Raw genomic sequence first — 14,605 nt, forward strand, 5'->3', positions numbered from 1 at the left:
GTAGTATAGACGGAAGATAAAGACTGATTACCATTCACCAGGAATGGAATCAAGAAGCTGTAACGCAAAGGACTTACTACAGAACAACCTGCTTTGCTAAGATGTAGAGAAATGTACTGTCTTATCTGTTGACTGAATAAATTCCTAAACTTTGAGGATGTCTAAGAAGTTCTATCTCCTATGCTGTTGCTGTAATGAGAGTCGTGTTTGCAGCTCTTATTACTGAGTTGCTGGTGCCGGAAAAAAGGTGTAGTGTTGTTGCCAATAGCAACCAACGTATAGTTTCTTACATACTCCACACATGATTTACTCCCACATCCAACCAGCACTTAAAGGGGCACTATGGCGAAAAATTGTACAATTTAAAAAATATGTGCAAACATATACAACTAAGAAGTACGTTGTTTCCAGAGTAAAATGAGCCATAAATTACTTTTCTCCTATGTTGCTGTCACTTAGAGTAGGTAGTAGAAATCTGACAGAAGTGACAGGTTTTGGACTAGTCCATCTCTTCATAGTGGATTCAGGGATTTATTTAATTTCAAAAGCACTTAGTTAATGGCAGTTACTCTGTCCAACTGACAAAAAACTGTGTAGGGAGCAGGGAGGCTGGCCAGCATCATTGTTTAAATCCTTTTTAGGGAATATCTTGATAAAGAATAAAAGCCTTGCTGAGAATCCCCTATGAAGAGATGGACTAGTCCAAACCCTGACGCTTCTGTCAGATTTCTCCTACCTACTGTAAGTGACAGCAACATAGGAGAAAAGTCATTTATGGCTCATTTTACTCTGGAAAAAAACTTCTTATTTGTCTATGTTTGTACATAATTTACATTTTACAATTTTTCGCCACAGTGCCCCTTGAATGGCGGGCCCCACTGATGCAGTTGCAACCTCTGCATCCCCAACTGCTACACCACTGGATTCCGACAAGCACTCTCACCATGCAGAGGATAAATTCACAATTTACTTTGCACAAGGACTTTCTGCCAGTATGTTATTAACTGTTACTCTACAGGCAGCAATCAGGAAAAATGCATGTAAAGTGGGCCTGACACAAATCTGTTCATTTTAACCACATGCTGAGAAAATACATTATCAATCACAGAAGCATCCAACATTCATCAGATAATGGCTGCAGAATGAATGTGGCCTGATGACCGTTTCACAGCTTAAAGCGGCATCATCAGAGGTTTAGAAACAGATAGAACGTAAAAAAATGTGTAAGATGCATAAGATACATGTATCCAGGGGCGGAGCTTCCACAAGACCCCCACATCTCCCCCATTTCACTGGCTGTGGGGGAGTGGGTGATGTAGCCTGTACCAGGTGTTACCATAAATAGGGATGATAATGCAGAGGAGACACAAGAGAGCATAATATCTCACCTCTCCGGCTGGGCACCCTTCCTCTTTCTTCCTTCCTTGGTGCATCCCCTGGTCTCCATGGCTTCGCCCCGCAGTGTCTCTGCCCCTATAGCAGATCAGGTCATTTGGGTGTGGGGATCAGCAGTCTAATAGATGCCTGTGCGAATTTATCGGTAATCAGGCACCCAAGTGGTGAGTTGGGTGCCTAATGTGGTTAGTGATCGACTATTTCATAGGAAATAATGGTTGTAGACGATGGGTTACAAGTAGTGGTTGTTTGGGTGCAAGTTAGTAGCTATGATTCATCTTTATGGTTCTTTAGGTAATTTGAGGTGAAAGAGAGGTCAAAGAAAAGGGCTTTTGGGCCCTTGACATCCATTAGGCCCCAGGCACCTGCCTATGTTGCCTTGTCGATGATCCTGCTTGGGGGGAGGGGCTTAGCTTTAGGCACTAGGAGGGTAGGGTTGGAGTGAGGATGGGTGCTGGGTAAGAATCTTGAGGAGCACAGTGCAGGACAGGTGAGACGTTATGCTTACTTTGCATTGTTGGGTAGGGATGGCCCTGCTTAGGAGAACTCACGGTGAAGCATGTGATCAGTTTGATCAGCTGATGGACTTGTAAGGTTCTGATTTACTGTGATGACTTCCTGGTTTAACACATGATCAGGACCGGCAAATCAGAACCTTACAAATCTATCAGCTGATCAAACTGATCACATGCTTCTCTCCATGAGTTCTCCCTATTGTTGGGAAGACCACCAAATACCGCTATTGGGGGGGGGGGGGGGGGTCAGAAGAACAGAGACCATCCAATAACACTATCTGGGAAAGGGGGGAAACAAGAGAATCTGAACTCTGGTATCTGGGGGATGAAGAGGGGCCATGTTCATTTTCGCTGGGGGCCAATTTTTAAGACTGGCCCTGCAGGTATCCTATCTAACAAGGTGTCAGATGTCTGTTCAGGGCTATTTCTGTGCTGTGGGCGGCACCAACTACTAAATTTTCCTTCCTCCGATACAGGGGACTATACTTCAGATCAGTTTTTGTGGCTACACTTTTTATGGATGTGAAGACTGTGAAGTCTTGGGCCTTTTTGGCCTTCTCAGATATCCATCCCTGTAGTTATTGAGAGATATGCATGAAGTTGAACTGTTATACTCTGGCACAGTTCCAACGCCGTCACCCACCCCACGCTGCCAGGTGTCGAAGAAAGCTTCATACTCCGCTTTTGCACCCGTCTTCACCTGATAGGCTGCCTCCGGTCCCCAGACTGAAGTATAAAGAGGTGGCCCAATAACTGCACCGAGATCTTCCCATCATTCCATCCCGACGATTATGCCTCTGCAGGGCCGGTTCTCTCATGAAGCAAGGTGAAACATTTGCATCAGGCAGCAGAGATTACAGGGGCAGCATGTTTGTACTGTGTGTTTACACTAACAGCATGCACTCAGAGTAGGAGGAGAAGCGAGAGGAGAGCGAGCGAGGTGAAGAGGTCATCATTGGGGAAAAGCAGCTAGTTGTGCTGTGTGAGGAGTCTGACAGTGAATGAGGAGGGAGGATACAGGAGAGCAGCAGTGTTTCACTTGACTTGCACAGCAGAAGGGAGGAGCTGGCACTGCTGTCCTGACTCAGGAGGAATGGAGTGGCTGAGGGTGAGCAGTTTGTTTGTCACAGACTCACAGCTAGCCAGTGTGCTATTGTGTTGAGCTGCAGCATGTCACGTGAGAACATTAAATGAAGCAGAGTAAATTGTCGGGTGCTGTGCGATCATTCCAAATCAGGGGGGAGGAGGGGGCGCATCCTCACAAGTTTGCCTTAAAGGATACCCGAAGTGACCTGTGACATGATGAGATAGACATGTGTATGTACAGTGCCAAGCACATAAATAACTAGGCTGTGTTCCTTTTTTTCTTTCTCAGTCTGAAAGAGTTAAATATCAGGTATGTAAGTGGTTGAATCAGTCCTGACTCAGACAGGAAGTGACTACAGTGTGACCCTCACTGATAAGAAATTTCAACAATAAAACACTTTCCTAGCAGAAAATGGGTTCTGAGAGCAAGAAAGAGATAACAAGGGGAATTTCTTATCAGTGAAGGTCACACTGTAGCCACTTCCAGTCAGGACTGAGTCAGCCACTTACATACCTGATATTTAACTCTTTCAGGCAGAGAAAGAAAAAAAGGAACACAGCATAGTTATTTGTGTGCTAGGCACTGTACATACCCATGTCTATCTCATCAGGTCACATGTCACCTCGGGTATCCTTTAAAGGATCAAAAAGTCTAGATCCGGCCCTGTGCATCTGCAACAAGATCTCCCGTCTATAATACATGAGCTGGGAAGCAAAACGCACACTCAGAGACTCGTCTACAGCACGCCAGGCGCTATAATCAAGGAGCAAGACGAATGCCAGGGTCACACTGGCACCCGCTCAGCGTGCAATTAACGATAAAATTAGAGGCGCTCCCCCTGGTAGCAGACTGTACGCTGCACTCTGATTACCGCACTACAAATGTATGTTATTGCACAGTAATCTGTTAACAACAATAGCCTGCTTAATGAGTAATAAGATTGTTAATTATGCATCATTGCGGCGTACAGCGGCGGGGAAACAAAAAAAGGAAAAAAGAAACAGAGGGCCAAACATTTTACTGCAAATTATCAGCCTGGTGGAAACGGATGAAGATTAAGCAAATCTGTTTTATCCGAGGATTTATTTTGTTTTTTTAATTAAAAGAAAAAAATTGTGTTTTTTGTTTTTGTTTGTTTTGTTTGCTTGTTTGGCGCATTGCTGAGATGAAAGGTCAGATGTGGATGACATTTCCAGCGGCCAAAGCATAGAAGGAAGAGATGAAAGCTTGAGGGGGGGGGGGGGGGGTGTTGCATTTCCAATGCAAGGTTAACTTCACCTGAACGATGGAGCGAAAGGTCAAGCTGAGGTATTGACTCCTAGCTGGGGATTCCATTAAATAAGTTTAAGATGTGTATTCCCCGTAGCCGTAGGTTCTCTCGTTACTGCCTCTGTATCGGCTGTCTGTCCGGTGGGATGCCCCAGAGGGCTTATTACTCTGGGAGATACAAGCAAGTACCCTTTAAGCCATCCGGGTATTCTTCCTGAGAGCAATAAATACATTATTTGCTGGTAATGATAATACAATACTTCTCTAGTGTTTTTCTCTCGGGGGACTCCAAGTGCTGTATGTAAAATTTGATGCAATCTCATACACTCTGCTAAATAATCTATTTTTTTTTTTAAGGGAACCCGAGGTTATTGCCTTTTAAGTAGTGAGCAGAACTATTCTGAAAGCGAACAGTCCCTGGAGAATGACCTCGGGGTCATTTCGGTATTCGCCTCGCTTCAGAACAGTTCTGCCCATCTCTTCTTATAAACTATACCAGTTGCTTGGCAGTTCTCCTGATCCTGTGTCTTTAATACTTTTAGCCATAAACCCTGAACAAGCATACAGCAGATCAGGTACTCTGCCTCAGCTGACTCAGGTTTTAAGGGATTACTCAAATGCTTGTTCCAGGGTTTTGAGTCAGACACTACTTATGCCAGAAGATCAACAGGGTTGCCAGGCAACTGGCATTTTTTTACATGGAAATAAATATGGCAGTCTCCATATGCCTCTCACCTTGGGTTCCCCTTAAAGGGAAGGTTCAGGGAGGGAGGTAAAAAAATAAAAATAAAAATCCACTTACCTGGGGCTTCCTCCAGCCCGTGGCAGGCAGGAGGTGCCCTCGCCGCCGCTCCGCAGGCTCCCGGTGGTCTCCGGTGGCCGACCCAACCTGGCCAGGCCGGCTGCCAGGTCGGGCTCTGCTGCGCTCCATGGCCTGGCACTTCTGCGTCCCACACGGGCGCGCTGACGTCATCGGACGTCCGCCGGGCTGTATTGCGCAGGCGCAGTAGTTCTGCGCACTACAGCCCGGCGGACGTCCGATGACGTCAGCGCGCCCGCGTGGGACGCAGAAGTGCCAGGCCATGGAGCGCAGCAGAGCCCGACCTGGCAGCCGGCCTGGCCAGGTCGGGTCGGCCACCGGAGACCACCGGGAGCCTGCGAAGCGGCGGCGAGGGCACCTCCTGCCTGCCACGGGCTGGAGGAAGCCCCAGGTAAGTGGATTTTTATTTTTATTTTTTTACCTCCCTCCCTGAACCTTCCCTTTAAAGCTGTCCATGGATAAAAAAAAATAGGAATGGTCGATGGCATGCTAATGATTCCACCATGAACCAATAAGAATTCTCCCTGTTGCTGAGGATTCCCATTGGTCTTCTGAGGTACCCACATTGCGATTTTTCCTGCGACCAGGGTTTTTTTGCACAACAAGCGATCGTTTCCGTGATTTCGCTAAATGGGTACATGTGTGCAATTAAGCGAACAGCGATTTGTGACGCACAACGATTACGAATGTTACAGTGGACCGGCTCTTTAAAGTGAACCTGAGGTGATAGTGGTAAGGAGGCTACCATATTTATTTCCTATTGAACAATTCTAGTTGCCTGGCAGCCCTGCTGATCTATTTGGCTTCAGTAGTGTCTGAATAGCACCAGAAATAAGCATGCAGCTAATCTTGTCAGAGCTGACAATAATGTCAGAAACCACTGACCTGCTGCATCCTCTGCCTCTAATACTTTCAGCCATAGACCCTGAACAAGCATGCAGCAGATCAGATGTTTCTCACATTGTTGTCAGATCTGACAAGATTAGCTGCATGCTTGTTTCTGGCCTTATTCAGACACTACTGCAGCCAAATAGACCAGCAGGGCTGCCATGCAACTGGTATTGTTTAACAGGAAATTAATATGGCAGCCTCCATATTCTTCTCAATTCAGTTGTCCTTTAAGAGGGAATGGCTATACAAGGCAGCCTAGTTTCCTAAAAGAAAAAAAAAAAAAGATACAGCTTCTTAAAATGGTACTTATCCGTTAGCCGGGCGCATCCGGCAGGTGGCGCTAATTACTATTCCCCCTCCAGGCCGACATGGATAGTAGGGAAAGATGTAACTCTGGTGGAGTTTTGTCGCCACCTGCCGGATGCGCCCGACTAACGGATAAGTACCCTTAAAATACTTGAACTGTATTGAGATAATTGGGTAAGGGACGGTTGTTGTTTTTTCTGAAGAGTGCAAATACAATTGGAGCTACCCTCATAATGAAGAGATAATTTATATAAATTGCTTCAGAGGACGTGACCGGGAGACACAGCGGTTGCACCGCACGCTTGCACCGCACGCTTGCAGCAGGCGTAGTTGGGCCGCGATGGGCTGCGCACCCCATGTGATCACGCCGGCAGACACGCATGGTATCCGCCACAGCGCTGGACACGGATGAGTCTACACTGCGAGTTTTATTGTGCTTGTATGTCGGGGTAATTAGCCGCATGAATGAGGAGCACGCAAGCTGTTAAACCATGCAAATTAGCCGAATAAAAATGCCGCTGTTCTCCAGGGGGACCCAGGTCTGCTAAATGTTATCATATAATTAACCTTTCCCCGGTTTTATGAAAATATTTAGGGAGATTGCGCACTGACAGAGCGCCACTGATTCATGGCTGAAGAAATTACTTATTTTACATTGTAAAGGTTAACGGAGGCGGGAGGGAGAGGAGATGGCACGCCGGCGCACCTTTCATGCTTTATTATTACTTTGTGCCTTTTTAGCAGAGTCCAAACAGAGCCAAGCAACAAGTCAGATGTATGACTTGAAGGGTGCTGAAGTGTGCTAAAGGGAGAGAAACCACTCAGTCCACACCACAGCAATCTGCTGCCAGTGAAGGACATGGTCAGGCAGGAGCGAAGCTGAAAGACACGAGCGTCTGTCTAGCGCAAGGGTGTCAAACTCAGTCATGTAAAGGACCAAAATGCAAAAAATAGTCTGAGGCCGGTTTTGGACTACAGATTGGTGGAAGCGTTGCTCACCGCACTGCCAAAAACAGGCCTTCGAGGATTCCTTCGTAATCCCCTTCTGGCTGACAGCCAAACAGGAAGTAAAGCTTGCTTGCGCTCACTTCCTGTTTCGGGAAATACGGACGTACAAGGAAGTGCCACTGTGTAAACTTTTGAAACACCCTGCGTCGCCAAAGACTTACATTCCACTGGAGATCGCTGTAGGACCTGCACTGTAACGTAGGTATGCACTCACGTTACATAGGGGACTTCTGGCGCAGCGCACCGCAGACAGTGTGATTTAACCCATAACCTTACATTGCCCTGTGGCCAAATGTTCATGAAAGGAAACCTAAGATGAATAAATGGAAAACATTTATACTTACCTGGGGTTTCCTCCACCTCCCTTCAGGCTGTGGGCTCCCTCGCCGTCTCTCTGGGCCACTCCGTCCCCTGCTGGACGGCCCGGTCCTTCTGTCAGTCGTGTTTTGTCACTCTCCCCTTGTGCTCCTGTGGCTGGGAGTGTTCTACGACGCCTGCGTAGTAGTGGAGCCCAAAATGTTTATTTTCTGTAACACTGCACTACTCTGCAATGTGGGGAGAGTGGGATTTTTTTCACCAGCCACACAGGCAGTTTGCAGAGGCGTAGCTAGGGTTTTCAGAGCCTGGGGGCAAAGACAGTTTTTGCGCCCCCCGCACCTCTGGACAACATATGGGCGTGGCCACACAGTTGTGGTCATGGGTGGAGTCAAATGTTTAAATTGCCAGATGTGCCCCCTTTCCCCATATAGATAGCCAGATGTGCCATCCCTTTAAATAGCTAAATGCACAGGGAGGGAGAGAATCAGGGGCAGTTTGGGGCAGTCAGCGAGCCACCTCTCATGCATGTTGGTTTGCAGCAGCCGTGCTTAGCGCCCTCACAGTGCTGCCCCGGGGACATTTGTCCCCCTCTGCCCATCCATTAGAGATGAGCGTAATGACTTAATTACGATTTCGCGAAATTTCGCGTAATTAGTGTAATTACGATTATGGCCGTAAGTACATAATCGTAATGAAGAAGGATTTCGCAAAATTCCGCGTAAGCGTAATTTTCGCATTACAGTGGGTATCGCGAAATTACGCTTGCCTTGCATGCAACCGTTTGTAAGCGTAGTTACATAACGTAATTTCGCGATAGTTCATATTACTGTAAGCGTTACTTTTCGCGTCGTTTTCGCGTTACGGAATGCTATTTCGCATATAAAATTCGCCATGTAGTGATATTTCACATCAAAATTCGCCATGCAGACGAAAATTCCTTTGGCGAAAATTTGCGAGCAACCCTGCTAACAAGTAATTACGAAATTCGCAAAATTACGAAGAAATGCTAAATTACGTTATGGTTTAACGTGAAATTACGTTACGGTTTAACGTGAAATTAAGTTATGAACGAAACGCGAAATTACGCGTTGAAAATTACGCTTACGGTATTTTCAATTACGATTTTAATGGCAATTACGCTACCATAATTTCGCATCGTAATAGCAAATTTCGCATGCGTAATTATAGTAACGCGAAATTTCAAAAATTTCGGCTCAACACTACCACCCATAGCTATGCCTCAGGCAGTTTGGATCCAAGTAAGAGGCTTCATGAAACTATAATGTCACTGGTGGGCTCCTTTAGATGGGTAGACGGTGTGCTGTCATTCCTTAAAGAGAACCAGAGACGAAGCACTCTCATGTATTTTACTACATTTATCAGTGGGAACATGACAGTAAACACTTAAGGTGCGTACACACGCAGTACAGCAGCCAACGATGGGTCCGTCGGCACCTCCCACTGGGCGGACTTTCAGCAGACAGTAGTGTGTGTGTACGCACTGTCGGTGGACTAATAAGGCTGTTCCTGAACGATCCGCCCAGCAGGAGGTTCCGACGGACCCGTCGGCTTCTGTAAAGGTGTGTGTGTATGCACCTTTACCCTGCTTTTAGTTTCATTCTTCTTTGCTCAATCTGCCTGTTATCAGCTGTGATAATAATCCCTGACTGAGCATTCAGTCTAGGTTTGACCTGGAATCATTATAGCTGAGTCAGTCTTCTATGATGTCTTTTCAAGCCCAAGCCTGCCCCCTCCTAGCTCAGTTTTCCTGCTTTGCATACTCAGAGCTCTGATGACATGGGAGGGGCTGCTCTCCTGAGAAAGAAGCTCTGAAACAGACAAGTGTGGCTGCTGTGTGCACTGTGCAGTTTCATTCCTATGAGAGACACTTCCTACAGGCAGCCACACAGCATACCAGAATATTCAAGTTGAAAAAAACGCTCAAAAAGGCACACAAATTATCAGGTAGAGCATTTATTCTTTACAAGCTATCAACTGATATGTTTATTTTGTGTGAAACGTTCATCTCTGGTTCCCTTTAAGTGCTTACAATGATGCAGAGTTGAAGCTCTTGGTGGCCACATAAAGTGGTAAGGAGGTCTGGATTCGGCCAATGGGTTTGACACCAGTGTGGTCTAGTGTCTTGCAGGTCCAAATCAGTGATGACCACAAGTGATTGTCAATGGGATGCTAATTATTCTGGTTTGCATGTAAACTTGAAGTCTACTGCAAAGACTGAACTTGCTGGGCCCCTAGCAAACTTTTGGCTGTCCCCTCCCAATCTCACTACCTTTCCCTGGTAGTCTAATGGTCCCTCCTCCTCAGAGCCATGACAAGGTCCTCCAGCACCCAAGGTTGAGACAGCAAAGTGCGCCCCTCCATCCCTCCCACCCCAACCGTCCCACACTGATTACTATAAGACTAAGAGGTGCCCCAGGGCAGCCCCCCCCCCCCCCCATAACCTTAATCTCTAGTTATCTGGCTTGCAGTCACTGCCATGTATCCCCTTTTCTTATTTCTCTCTGCTTCAAACACAATAGGGGAATGATAGCTGAGTGATTTGTGCGCCCTCCTCCTACACTGCGCCCTGAGGCTGGAGCATCTCTCACCTGTCTCCCGTCACTGCCTTATCTGTCCCATCACTGCCTCATCTGTCCCATCACTGCCTCATCTGTCCCGTCACTGCCTCATCTGTCCCGTCACTGCCTCATCTGTCCCGTCACTGCCTCATCTGCCCCATCACGGCCTCGTCTGTCCCGTCACTGCCTCCTCTGTCCCGTCACGGTCTAGTCTGTCCCATTACTGCCTCGTCTGTCCCGTCACTGCCTCATCTGTCCTGTCACTGCCTCATCTATCCCATCACAGCCTCATCTGTCCCATCACAGCCTCATCTGTCCCATCACTGCCTCGTCTGTCCTGTCATTGCCTTGCCAGTGCCGTTACTGCCTCATTCATCCTGTCACTGCCTCATCTGTCTCACCACTGCTTCGTTTGTCCTATCACTGCCTCATCTGTCCAGTCACTGCCTCATCTGTCCTTTCACTGCATTGTTTGTCCCATCACTGCCTCATCTGTATAGTCACTACCTCGTCTGTCCTGTCACTGCCTCATCTGTCCAGTCACTGCCTCGTCTGTCCCGTCACTGCCTTGTCCCATCACTGCCTCGTCTGTCCCGTCACTGCCTTGTCTGTCCCATCACTGCCTCGTCTGTCCCGTCACTACCTCATCTGTTCCGTCACTGCCTCGTCTGTCCCATCACTGCCTCCTCTGTCCCGTCACTGCCTCCTCTGTCCCGTCACTGCCTCCTCTTTCCTGTCACTGCCTCCTCTGTCCCATCACTCTCTTGTCTGTCCTGTCACTGCCTCGTCTGTGCTGTCACTGCTTTGTCTGTCCCGTCACTGCCTCGTCTGTCCCGTCACTGCCTCGTCTGTCCTGTCACTGCCTCATCTGTCCCATCACTGCCTCGTCTGTCCCGTCACTACCTCGTCTGTTTCGTCACTGCCTCGTCTGTCCCGTCACTGCCTCGTCTCTCCCATTAATGCTTCATTAGTCCTGTTGCTGCCTTGATAACGTGTCCTCAGAGCAGGGACAAGGTCCTGCAGCACCCAAGGCTGAGACACCAAAGTGCGCCCCTCCATCCCTCCCACCTCAGCTGTCACACATTGATTGCTATTAGATTAAGAGGGCCACAGGGCCCACAACCTCCCCAACACCTTAATATCTAGTTATCTGGCTTGCAGTCAGTGCTATGTATCCCCTTTTCTTATTTCTTTCTGCTTCATACACAATTAGGAATGACAGTTGAATGAATTGTGCGCCCCCTCCTACACTGCGCCCTGAGGCTGGAGCCTCTCCAGCCTATGCCTCGGCCCGGCCCTGCGTGTCCTGGTGGCTTCCTGTAGTGTTACATATTAAAGTGCTGAGACTTCTGTACTTTTTCTGCTCACATCCCAGTACCAGAGACTTATCAGATAACGAAACTCTAACTGGTTCCCGTAGGACAGTTGGGAGCTCTGTTGCTTGGCCAAAACATAGTACAACTAGGTGAACGTGATCCTGGCTGTTTGTAATGTGGATTGGAAGTACAGGAACGGATGCTAAGTAATATATAAGTGACTCACCCAGCTTCAGTGTAAGTAAGTCTGATGAGGGCCAAGCCTTGTAATTGCCCTTTCCGCTTTTCAAGCACAAGAAGGTCAACGGCATCCTCAGAATTTATAATTATAATAACTATTGACAAAAAAATGTATGTGGAGCTCTCTCCATTCCATTTTCTTAATGGCATCCCTTCCCTGATTGTGAGGAGACTTTCTGAGATTCATTAAGGTTTATGTGGGCCCGAGAAATTGAAAGCCGAGACATCTAATGAGTCTTAAATGGATCCCGTGTGTTAAGTGGCTTGTTGGTTATAAGAATTCCTTCACATTAATAGTATGCGCTTACATCATTTCCCTGAACGCAGATATCGATTTTTTTACTTCTAGATACGTTTTAGGTGTTCTGAGAAGACCAAAGAAAAAAAACCCTGGAATAGAAAAACTGTGTTTCTGTGAGAATCTGTTCAGCTGCCTGTGCAGACAGGCAGCTTTTTGACCACTGTTCAGGTCTGCATTCTGCAGGTCTCTTTAAGAGAGACTTTTTGTCAGTATTGCAGCTTGCTGCTGAGGAATTTGCATACATTCGTTATGCAAATCCCCTACCTGCCTCCTGCGATGACTGGCAGTATAAAGGTTGGGATTACCCACAGTCCTTTGCTGGTCATTCCTTCAGGGTTTGTAGTAAACACTCCTAGAGAGTGTCAGCCTTGCTACTTCTTGTTGAAGTTATCTTAGAGTAATTCCTGGAAAACTGCACTAGTCAGGTTTCCTTAGTGCAGTTAGGATTGCTTATCTGTTTGTTTGTTCTGTTGCGATTGTCCTGTCCCAGCGGTGGTCGACAGGAAATGGTTCTGATCTCTGTTCTTGGAGTATAGCTGGTGCAGCGGTTGCTACCAGCTATCTCTTCTGATCTGTCTCACTTCGCACTAGCATCTTGCGCTAGCGCTGTGGATCCTTCTGTTCTGTCTCCTTGGATCGTGCTAGCCACTTTCCGCTAGTGCTGTGGATCCTTCTGTTCTGCTACTCTGTACCTGGATCGCGCTAGCCACTTTCGCTGGTGCTGTGGATCCTTCTGTTCTGCTACTCTGTCTGCCTGGATCACACTCGCCTAGCGCTAGTGCTGTGGATCCTTCTGTTCTGTCTTCCTGGATCGCGCTGGCCACTTTCGCTAGTGCTGTGGATCCTATCTCTCGCTTGTCCCTGTTTTCGTGTGTCTGTCTTGTCTGCGACGAACACTTGCTGGAGGCTCGGTGAGGTAACCGTTAAGCAAGCGCTCGTGTTCTCTGTTTCACGTTTGTCTGTCTTGTCTGATACGAACGCTTGCTGTAGGCTCGGTGAGGTAACCGTTAAGCAAGCGCTCGCGTTCTCTGTTTCGTGTTTGTCTGTCTTTGGTTAGTTAGGCGTGTTTGTCTCTGTTGTGCGTAACACGCGGAGACCGCGCACGAACGCGTGCACTGTTGCGAATGTGTGGTGTTCGCGTTCAGCTAGCGTTTGTTATTTTCCTTATCTTTCTCTTTGTATGATTTGCTGTGCCTTTGCTACCCTGGTGCTCTGTCCTGCTCAGTCTTGTGTCGCTATTGGCAATCACCATTCTTGCGATTGCGTTTCCTACTCCGTTTCCGCCGTTGTGTGTTCGCCGTTGCTGGGTGGCGACTAGTTTGGTGGGCACACATTGGTTCTGTCCCTTTGCTCTGTTCCCTGTGGGCTATCCAGCCCTGCCTGATTGTACCTTGTCCTGGCATTTGTGGCTGTGCAGCGGCTGTGTTCGCCTGCACTCCACAGCGCCATCTGCCGGTGGGAATTGCCCTCTGCGGGTGCATAGCACCTAGCCTGGGTGTCCTCAATTATACGCTTGTGGAGGAAATCCGCCGCATCAGCGCACGTCTGGTGCGCTGACCACGGAGACGATTCCACATTCGTTACAGTTTCACGCTATATTGCATAAAAGCAGTGAGCACGGGCGGTGCTGTATCTGCCTCATCTGTCCCGTCACTGCATTTGTCCCATCACTGCCTTGTCTGTCCCGTCACTGCCTTGTCTGTCCCATCACTGCCTCATTTGTCCCGTCACTGCCTCATTTGTCCCGTCACTGCCTCGTTTGTCCCGTCACTGCCTCGTCTGTCCCATCACTGCCTTGTCTGTCCCGTCACTGCCTCATCTGTCCCGTCACTGCCTTGTTTGTCCCATCACTGTCTCATCTGTCCCATCACAGCTTCGTCTGTCCCGTCACTGCCTCGTCTGTACTGTCACAGCCTCATATGTCCCATCACTGTCTTGTCTGTCCCGTCACTGCATTTGTCCCGTCACTGCCTTGTCTGTCCCATCACTGCCTTATCTGTCCCGTCATTGCATTTGTCCCATCAATGCCTTGTCTGTCTCGTCATTGCATTTGTCCCCTCCCTGCCTTGTCTGTCCCATCACTGCCTCGTCTGTCCTGTCACTGACTTATCTGTCCCGTCACTGCCTCGTCTGTCCCGTCACTGCCTCGTCTGTCCCGTCACTGCCTCGTCTGTCCCGTCACTGCCTCGTCTGTCCCGTCACTGTCTCGTCTGTCCTGTCACTGCCTCGTCTGTCCTGTCACTGCCTCATCTGTCCCATCACTGCCTTGTCTGTTCCATCACTGCCTCATCTGTCCTGTCACTGCCTCATCTCTCCTGCCACTACCTCATCTGTCCTGTCACTGCCTCACGTATCCCATTACTGCCTTGTCTGTCCCATCACTGCCTCATCTGTACCACCACTGCCTCATTTGTCCCATCACTGCCCCGTCTGACCCGTCACTGCCTTGTCTGTCCTGTCACTGCTTTGTACGTTTTAGGTGCTCTGAAAAAAACAAAGAAAAACAAACCCTGGAATAGAAAAACTGTGTTTCACACTATATTACATAAAAGCAGTGAGC

Source organism: Hyperolius riggenbachi, chromosome 5, assembly GCF_040937935.1.
Source record: "Hyperolius riggenbachi isolate aHypRig1 chromosome 5, aHypRig1.pri, whole genome shotgun sequence".
In the NCBI taxonomy this organism is placed as follows: domain Eukaryota; kingdom Metazoa; phylum Chordata; class Amphibia; order Anura; family Hyperoliidae; genus Hyperolius; species Hyperolius riggenbachi.